The 10,255-nt window shown below is 39.7% G+C and overlaps 1 long non-coding RNA gene across 1 annotated transcript; it reads right to left on the reverse strand.

Annotated features, from left to right (window-relative positions):
• Positions 1–666: 666 nt before the first annotated feature.
• Positions 667–9,283, reverse strand: LOC109310785. Its single transcript, XR_002101313.1, has 3 exons — positions 9,215–9,283; positions 7,720–7,818; positions 667–701 (listed from the first exon to the last, which is right to left on the reverse strand). It is a non-coding gene; the product is annotated as an uncharacterized LOC109310785 (long non-coding RNA).
• Between the last annotated feature and the right edge of the window lie 972 nt (positions 9,284–10,255).

The following is a 10,255-nucleotide window of genomic DNA, read 5'->3' on the forward strand; positions in this document are numbered from 1 at the left end:
TTGCAAGGACTTTATGAGTTGGGCATTTAAAGTGTGACACCCATTTTGTGCCTACATTTCGCTGGAGATGTCCACAGACAGACACTTTACCTCATAATGAATATGCAAAAAAACCTGGCTTTTCATAGATTTCATAGATTTCTAGGGTCAGAAGGAACCTGGTAAATCATGGGGTCCGCAGGAAAGAGCGCTAGGGTTAAGTAACTCCAGCCAGATGCCTGTCTGATCTCTTCTTGCACACCTCCAAGGTAGGGGAAAGCACCACCTCCCTTGGAAGCCCATTCCATATTTTAACAACCCTTACCACAAATAATTTCTTCCTTATGTCCAATCTAAATCTATTCTCCTTCAGTTTATGGCCATTATTTCTGGTAACCCCGAGGGGTGCCCTGGTGAACAGAGTGTCCCCTATTCCCTGCTGACCCCTTCCCCTCCCCCCGATGAGTTTGTTAGCAGCCAGAAGATCATCTCTCAGCCTTCTCTTGCAGAGGTGGAAGAGATTTTGGTCCCTCAGTCTGTCTTCATAGGGTCTTACCTGTAGGCCCTCAACCATACGAGTAGCCCTTCTCTGAACCCTATCAAGGTTATCCACATCCCTCTTGAAGTGCAGCACCCAAAACTGGATGCAGTACTTCATCTGCGGTCTCACCAATGCTGCACAGAGGGGAATTATCACTTCCCTAGACTTGCTTGTGATGCACCTGATGATGCAAGAAAGAATGCAGTTAGCCTTTCTTATTATCTTGTCACACTGGCGCCTCGTGTTCATTTTTGCATTGACCAGGACTCCAAGATCTCTTTCCATTGTTGTGGTACTCAGAATGGTACCCCCCCAGTCTATAGGTGTGTTGGAGATTCTTTCTCCCCAGGTGCAACGCCTTACATTTATCCTTGATAAATTGCATCCTATTCTGATCTGCCATTTCCCCAGTCTATCCAAATCCACTTGAATTTGCTCCCTGCCCTCCTGTGTGTTTACTATACCCCATAGTTTAATATCATCTGTGAATTTGGACAAGGTGCTTTCAACACCTTCTTCCAAATCGCTGATGAAGATATTAAACAGTACTGGTCCAAAGACAGAGCCTTGGGGGACACCACTGCCCAGATCCCTCCAGGGAGAAACCGACCCATCCACCACCACTCTCTGGGTGTGTCCCATAAGTCAGTTTTTTTCACCCACCTTACTGCGAGAAAATCCACATCACAGCTACTCAGTTTCTTCATAAAAGCTGGATATGACACTGTGTCAAAAGCCTTTTTAAAATACAGGTAAATAATGTCTACTTCCTGCATCTAAGCACTTTGTGACCTTTTCATAAAGAGATCAGGTTAGTCAGGCAGGATCTACCTGCTATAAACCCATGCTGGTTGCCCCTTAACATTGTATTACCTGCTCACCACCTGCAAATATGATCCTTTATGATTTTTTCTAAAGTCTTGCTGAGAATAGAGGGGAGGCTAACTGGCCTATAATTACCTGGGTCCTCCTTCCTCCCCTTCTTGAAAATAAGAACCACGATGGCCCTTTTCCAATCCTCTGGGACCTGTCCCAAGTGCCATGAGTGCTCAAACAGTTGCACCAGTGGTTTTGCTATATCATCGAACAATTCCTTTAGTACCCTTGGATAAAGATCATTGGGGCCTGCTGACTTAAGTACATCCAACCCTTCCAAGTGCCCCTTCACTAGGTCAGTGCTAACCATTGGTACATTGGTATTACTCTCACTCCAGACTAAAAGACTTATTGGGAGGTGTATTTGTATCTGTGTGCAGAAAAACAAAAGCAAAGGAATTATTTAAGAGCTCTTCTCTTTCCATCCTATCAGTTATGAGTTGCCCTAGTCCATTCTGTAGCGACCCTATGTTACCCTGCACCTTCTTCCTGCTCTCTATGTATTTCGGTCTGTGAGTGCACTGCTTTGGTCCGTGTGCACACCACTTTAGTCCTGCCGCCTCCTTTTGGTGCAGCCTGGGACACTTACCGAAGGTAAGTTCCTCACTCCTCACCCAGGGCAGGTGGTGGGGGCTGGGGCCTGGAGCTGGCTTTGTCAGCTCCAGGGAACTACTCCACTCCCCCGCATCACCTCAGTGAGTGAGGAGGCATGTGGCATCAGGGCCAGGGAGTGGAGCACTTCCCCAGAGTTGGCAGAGTCCGTGAGCAGTTCCCCGGAGCTGGCGGAGCCTGTGCCAGCCCCTTGCCTCACCTCAGGGAGGAGCCACTGCTTGCCCCAAGTGAGGCTCCACCAGGTCTGGGAAACTGCTCCACAGGCTGTGCTGGCTCTGGGGAAATGCTCTACTCCCTGGCCCTGATGTTACATGCCTCTTCACTCCCCGAGGTGATGTGGGGGAGTAGAGAAGTTCCCTGGAGCAGGAGGAACCCGCACCAGTCCCCTGCACCCACTTCACCTCAGAACTTACCTTCAGCTCCTCTCCTGGTCCATGGCCTTGAAAAGTTAGTGCATGGACAAACTTTTAGTTGTGCTTGGCTGTGCACATGTGCATGTTAGTGGGAACGTTGCCCACCAGGTTTCTGTTTGACCAACCAGGTTGAGATCTTTGTCTGCAAGCAGGAATGCAAGTTCCTCCTGCTTGATTCCCTTACTTCCAGCATTATTAAAGAGACACCTAAGCCCCCTGATCAGTTCCCTTATTGTACTCCCTGCAACAGACATCAGGGAGGAATTATAGAAATGTAAAATGGTTCAGTATAGGAAGATGCTATGTTGATTGTTAACATTGCCAAATCTGTAAATCTGTCATAAAGAAATTATATGAAGGTTAAGGACTGAGTCTTTTCTCTTCCCTAGTTTCATTTAGTCTGTCAGTGTGGCTACTGAGGTTTGTACAAGTAGAGATGTCATAGAAAAATGGAAACAGAATGCTATTTGGGGTTTTGCCTGGGGGAGTGATTAAGGGCCTGTGGGCTGGAGATGATACTGAAAATCAAGAAACAGGGTTTCTATTTCTGGATTATTTTTTTTAAACTCAATAATTAAAGAGACTTCAGCATTATAAAATTATCTTAAAATGGCACAATACAGAGGGCATATAAACCCAAATCCAGAAGTGAATAGTCTAGTTCTAGTATAACTCCTGCTCTGAAGGTCCATAAAAATGCAATATGGAAATGTAATATAAGGAAACCAATGGGGCGGTGACATAATATTAAAGAAAGCCATCTCTTGTTTCAACTAAGACTTTCCCATACCACCTTCTAATTCTTCATTGTAAGTTGCACTAAATTGACTTTTTTTTTTTTTTTACCTAAGTGGTAAAAATAGCTTTCAGAGAGACAAAACTACTGCAAGTGCTTCTGGTTGGTATCTATTTTTATAGGTCTTAAACACATGTAAAAAAAACCCTGATTCTCCACTTGTAGCTTTGTTTCCTGTCCATCTCACTCAGCTGCTTTTAACCCCTAGTAAATGCAAAAATCACTCGATACAGCAGCAAGTAGGCCCAGAGATGTTAGGGAAACCAAAATTCTGTTCTGATGAGATGAAGATGTAAATGGAAAGGATGCAAGAATATATAGATACAGTATGTAACAGTCCTTATATAGTAATACATATATATAAACAAAGTATGAGTAGTAGAGAATGCACTTGCTTTTAAGGTTACATGCACATGCATAATTCATGATCATGTGACTTATTTTAAGCCATGTGATGATAGATTAGGTCCTGCTTGTACAGATATTCACCAGCACTGGGAGCCATGCCAGGGCCATGCTCTAATAAGTAAGTCGAGGTGGAGGGAAAAGGTGGGTGAGATTGACGGGGGGCTGGTGAGTGCACATGGGCAGTTGGTGGATCCACATGGTGGGGTTGTCTGTCCAGGGCTTGGTGAGTCGGAAGACTAAAAATAGCTTAGTCAGGGTGGTGGGGGATAGGAAAAGCAGCAAGTGCCTGGAATTTCCCAGCCCTGGAGCTGCACTCTGAACATATATACATATTAGGTAAGATTGGGCATGAGTTAGGCCAATCTATGTAGTGCACCTCCTCAGGTGAATTAAGTTACATCTGGTCGGCCACTTTTGCCCAGTCTAAACTCTCCAAATATATGTACCCTAGTTTGATTGATCTAAATGCAACATCTACATGTACCCTAAGAGTTGCAACCAGAGGCATAATAGAGTAGCTTGGCACCCAGGCAAACAGTGCAACATGCAACTTAAGTCATTTTTTTTCTAATGGTCCAATAAATATTTGTGGTAGAAACAACTGAAATATATGCATCTTCCATTCAGCTTGAAGGTGCTGGATTTCTTATTATAATGAAGAGAGGATGCGGTCAAATAATCAAACACACTTTTTAAAAGAGATAGGAAGATTAATGAGAAACATGAGAGGATATATAATTAATACACACATAATTTATACTTTGTATTTACTAGAGCATAATATAACCTAATTCTAACTGGCTAGCTGTGCCTATAATCACTGTACCTGGCAACTCCATAATAATAAAGATCAGTAAATTCTTATCCAACAAAACTCAGCTTTTGTGCATTCTTAAATGGTATATCTTCAGAGCAATAGTTTATATCTCTCATGGTAAACTTGAGCTGTGTTGCAGGTGTTTTAGTTTATCACTGAGAGGAAATGACTTTTTTTACACCTAATTTAATCTGAAGCTATTCACAGTTTAAAATGTTCAGTAACAGCGACCTTTCTAATGACTAACACATTGCAGGTGGTCCAATAGTAGGCCCGTGGTTAATGTTTGCTATTGCAGAGACCGAATTAAATGTCCACCCAAGTGTTGTTTTCTTCCGTTTATAGTATTAAAACAACAGCTGGCACAAAACTAAGCCACAATTAAGGAACTTCTGAAAAAGTTTTGATCTATTTGGTTCCCACAATAAGATAGTGTTGCCTTTTACTCTTATTGAAACTCTGGGATTTTAATAGTAAAATATATTTCCTGTAATGCAAATGTAAATAATAGACTTCAGATATTCAGGGCCAAATCATGTAGTCCTTATTCAGTCCTTCTTCAAGCAAAACTCCCATTGACTTCAATGAATAGGGCCTGATCTCACATTCCTTAATTGGACAACAAACTTCAACAGGTGCTTTATTTAAATGAGAAATCAGAGTATTGAATCAATCCTAAGGAAGTACTTTAAAATACAGTCTTTTTTCATAAATGGCTTTAGGGAAGCTCAGTTCAGTAATCACATAATTGCGGCTACTTGCAGATGTTAAAAAAATCCAAAAACGGCATGGCAAACTCGGCACATTCCTGGGTTGAGCCCAGTACATGACCAAAAGAGGCAGTGTGTTAGTTTGACCCAGCTCTCTTAACATCTGTATAGTCCAGGTACTTTAGTGGGGGTCAGGGGGGTTGGTGCTTTTATCTGATAGCTGATTGAATCAGCTTTAGATAAGAGCACCCAAAAGCCCCGCTGACATGCCCAATCTATACAGAAGCTTCAGAGCTGGGTTGAAGTACCACACTGCTGCTTCTGGCATAGCATGGTTTTGGGTTTTTTAATATCTGCAAGCAGCCTATATGTAATATAATACTAGAAGCTTCAGAGTCATCTTTTAGCTCATTTTTGCTATGGCAAAAATTGTGGATACAAGCTAAAAAGTCCAGAGCTAGGTAAACATATATCCATATTTAAGAATCTAAAGGAAAAATGATTTTTGGACTTGATTTTAACAGGATTTTTTTATCATTACCCATATCCAAAATAATCTGTTTTTCCTCTGCTATGCATATACAAATTAAATAAAGATGCAAAAGGTACTCTGGCTAGTCATAACTGCAATCAAATGGAATCTTCCCAGTTTCAGAGCTTTTTTTCTTGCAACATTTACAGTATTGCCCAAATTAAGCAGTTCATGGTCCCTCTGACATAAAGCAAATAACATGAAACAACCATGTTGGGCGGAGCTGCAGATACACCGGAGGATAGGCTGGGATCCAGAATTACGTGCATAAACTGGAGAAATGGTCTGCAATCAATCAAATGAGATTCAACAAGGAAAAGTAAAAAGTCCTGCACTTGGGATGGAATAACTGCATGCACAAATACAGACTGAGGAATGACTTGTTAGGCTGCAGTACTGCAGGGAAGGATCTGGGAATACAGTAAACTATAATATAAATATGCACCAACAATGTGCTCTTGTTGCCAAAAAAAAAAGGGCCAACAGCATATTTGGTTGTATTAAAATGAATGTCACTTGCAAATCAAGAGGCGTGATTCTTCCACTCTTCAGCACCAGTGAAGCCTTACCTGGAATGCTGTGCCCAGTTCTGGGTCCCACACTTCAAGAAGGATGTGGACTGTTGAGAAAAAGTCCAGCACAAAGCAACAAAAATGATTAGGGGACTGAGAAGCGAGACTTAGGAGGAAAGACTGAAAGAAGTGGGGTTATTTAGTCTTGAGAAGAGAAGACTGAAGAGGGATTTGATAACAATCTTCAAAGGCATGAAGGGTGATTATAGAGAGAATGGAGCTGGGCTTTTCTCTGTGGCTTTAGGGGACAGAACTAGGAGAAATGGCCTTAAACTTCAGCATGGGAAATTTAGGTTAAAGATTAAGAGAATTATCAGGGTGGTCAAGGATTGGAACAGGCCACTTTGAGAAATTGTGGAATCTGCATCCTTGGAAATTTTCAAGAGCAGGTTAGACAGAAACTTTGCTGGGATGATTTTTAGTCAGGGATGATCTTGTCTTGAGCAGGGCGCTGGTCAGTACCCAGCATTTTATAAGATCAGCCCTGAAAAGTTGATTGACTTTTATTAGTAGATGTATAATACTTAACTATCTTATCCAGAGAGTACTAATCATGATAATATCTAGATTTTTTAAAAATTATATTGTATGTGATGTTCAGTGGAGTAGGAACACTTGCTATTTCAACATTTCATTTTTGTTTCTTTGGGGTGGCAAGGAAAAACAACAACAAAATAATAATTTCAGTCAATGTAAACTGATTTTTTTCTAATTTTCAATTTGACAAACTGAAGCACCAAACATTATTTTTAGAGCTCTATACAAATTATTCTTTTCTGTATCTTTCTCCATTCTTTCCTCAGTGTATTATTACTAAAGGTCCTCATGCTTCCCCAACTCCTAACAATAATGTGCTATTTAATCTTTTAAATTAAGTTGAATTTTTACCATCTTTTGAAGCTGGAGCTAAAGCTTGTTGAAATCATTATAAAGACTCTCATTAATGTCAAATGACTGGGGCCTTGAAACTGAGCAGTGGCATTCACATTCAGCCAGAAGGTTTTCATTCTAGTAGCAATTTTTATGGCAAAATAAATTCAAATTGGAAATAGGTACATACATTTCACTACTTCTTCCTTTACCTGCACCTGTGAAAACTATTCAGGTCTACTGACCTGAAGGGTATATGACTACAAATGACTACTTTATGACTTAGTCCTCACTGTGTTGATATACATTTGTAATGATATATGTTGTGTGTTAATATAATTGTTAATATATATTAAAATTGTAATATATTGCAATAGATTTAAATTATTTTATATCAAACACAAATGTATATATAAATACATTTAGTAGAAATGTGGAAACATGACAGATTTAATCTTTTCACAATATACATATACTTTAGGTACTTACTTATCAAACATAGCAATACATGTAGTAATATAACATGCATGTGTACAATGTATATGTCACTCACAAGAATAGTTAGCACCATTTTACCTTCCTTTATATCTTACCATGCTATAACTTTTTCCCAGTTGCAGACAAAGCTTGTACACATAATAACGTGAGACCTTTATTGTCTTGAAATTAAAGCTTTTGAAGTTTCTTCCTCTCTGAAACAAAAAAGAAAGCACATAGTTGACATCAAAGTGGAGACATACTGATGACTAGCAATTATGGTAACTTAATGTTATCCAATCTCCATCCATTTACAAGCTTGCCTTTACTTTCAATATTATGTATTTTGATCAACACCTTTAGAAATAACCAAGTGCCCAGCTACTTATAAAATCTTTACTGAATATAGTTGGAAGTCAAATACTGTTGTAATAATTTTTATATATATATAATATTGTGGCTTTTTTGAAACCTCATTTAATTACTTTAGTTGGGTGTTACCAGATGTGAAACCAGACACAAGGGTGCATTTTTACAATTTAAACACAGCTGCTTAGGACACAATCTGGTTTCGGACACAAGAGATAGATTTAAAATATTACATTTATATTAAAAATAGCAGGGAATCATATACAGACCAGCTAAAGGTCTTCTTGGCAACCTTATTCAACTCCAAGTGAATCCAGCCAATCCAAGTCCAAAAAAAGGCTTCAGAAACTAGCTGGTGAATGGTAATATGTTGTCCCCCCCACACCCCTCAAAAATCCCAGTATAAACACATGGACATGGAATGTTGCTCTGTTTTTTAATTAAACTCTCCATTATTTTACTATGTGCATTATGTAAGGTGGACTCTAAAATCAAGAATGAAATGCATCTGCATCTTGGAACAGTTTAAACGCCTCTAAGTACCAGGATAACAAACTCAAAAGAAGTTTATTTATCTTGGGCATTTGAGTTTTACAGTCTTAAGAGAAAATAACTTTAGAAACCCTGGAGGGGGTTTCCACCCTATTCTTGAATATGTGACAGTACTGGCCAAATTGTTGATATGCTTAGCAGAGCATGTAAGGTAGTGAGAGCAGCTGAAATAACTCTGTGCGTCTTCTGCATGTTGACCTCTGTACCACACGTATGCGAGGAGCGAGAGTGGGCAGCAAAACATTTACATCAATATTTTAACAAGAGCTGTGTAGGACTGGAAAAACGTATCCAGTAAGTCAGCTTTCTTTTGCCTTAAAAGAAAATAAAATCCCAAAGCAAGTAAGTTTGATGTACTGTCAGTTTAAAACATGCTCACAGTGTGTATTTTAAGTTGACAACTGAAATTATAGTCTTTTGTAGCTGTATTCCATCCCTGTAAATACCATCTCCAATGACCACCTTTATTATTATCTTACATTTAGTTCACAAGCATATTTATGTACTATTTTGTAAAAAAAAAGATGTCTTTCCCCTGACTTCTTAACAGACTGTGATCCACCAGAAGAAAAAAAAGGATTTTCTTAAAATAATACTATGATGATAACACCCTCCCTTCTGAACCCTCTTTCCTAGCTTGAGCTCTATTTGTGACATGATTTACAGAAATAGTACAGATAAAAAGCCAACCTTGCCAGGCACTTCTTCCAAGCTGCTCTCTGTATCTGACACTTGGTGCTGCTTTCAGTGACTGCTTTGGTGCAGCAACAGCTGCAGTAGCTAAATAGAACCAGCAGTCTCTTCTCTGATCAGTTCACTGCAGCGCTCATTTTAACATGTTTTTTCAAAACAGGAAAGCATTCTTCAGCTCAGCATTATAAATATTTTCTCAGTAGTACCATGACCAATATTTAACTGGGTAGCAAATTCATTTGAGAGCAATCAAATGTGATAAAACCTGAGTTTTCAATGGAAAGAAAAATCATTCTCACGTTTCCATAGAGTTTACAAATCTATAAATGTAGAGGGGATTTATTTTTCCTGTGGATTCATACTTGTAACTTCCATCATTGCTAATGGGTGCCTACACACATCTATAGCAACAGGGACTCCCACGGTGTTATGGAATGACTTACTTTCTCTTTCATGTTTTTATTGATTTTGCCCAATAACAATACACAGAATTTTGTCATTCCAACAGGGGTTGGCAACCCCCAGTGTTTCATTAATATCAGGACCCAGTAATGGAACTGCAGTGACAAATGTATACTGCAAATATGTATTGCTTTGTAATATTTTCATCTTATCTTTGCCTTCCTTCAGTAAAGGAAGATTCTTTACTAGTCACAATGGTGGGTCCCTCGAGCTATAAAAAGGATGATATGACCCTAGCATAAAGTATTCAGAAGTGCTTTAAGTCATACTTTGTGTATTGTGGCCAAAACCCTCAAATGAAATTAGGTACCGAGCTGCCTCATGTGTCCACCACGAGGCACCTCTAACAATTTCAAAACCAGTACTAGTATCACCAATGGTGGCTGTGTGGCAGCATTCCTGCCTACCATGCGGGAGCTCTAGGTTCAAGTCCCAGCTGAGATGACTTGGGGTGAATAAGCTAACAAGAAGTAAATCTTCTTGAAGTGAGAAGGGGCCATTGTGTTGTGACCAAGAATAATGGTCACAAGCTGGCAGAGGGTAGGTTTAGGCTAGATATCAGGAAGTGCTACTTCA

Source organism: Crocodylus porosus, unplaced genomic scaffold (genome assembly GCF_001723895.1).
Source record: "Crocodylus porosus isolate Cpor-Errol unplaced genomic scaffold, CroPor_comp1, whole genome shotgun sequence".
Lineage (NCBI taxonomy): Eukaryota > Metazoa > Chordata > Crocodylia > Crocodylidae > Crocodylus > Crocodylus porosus.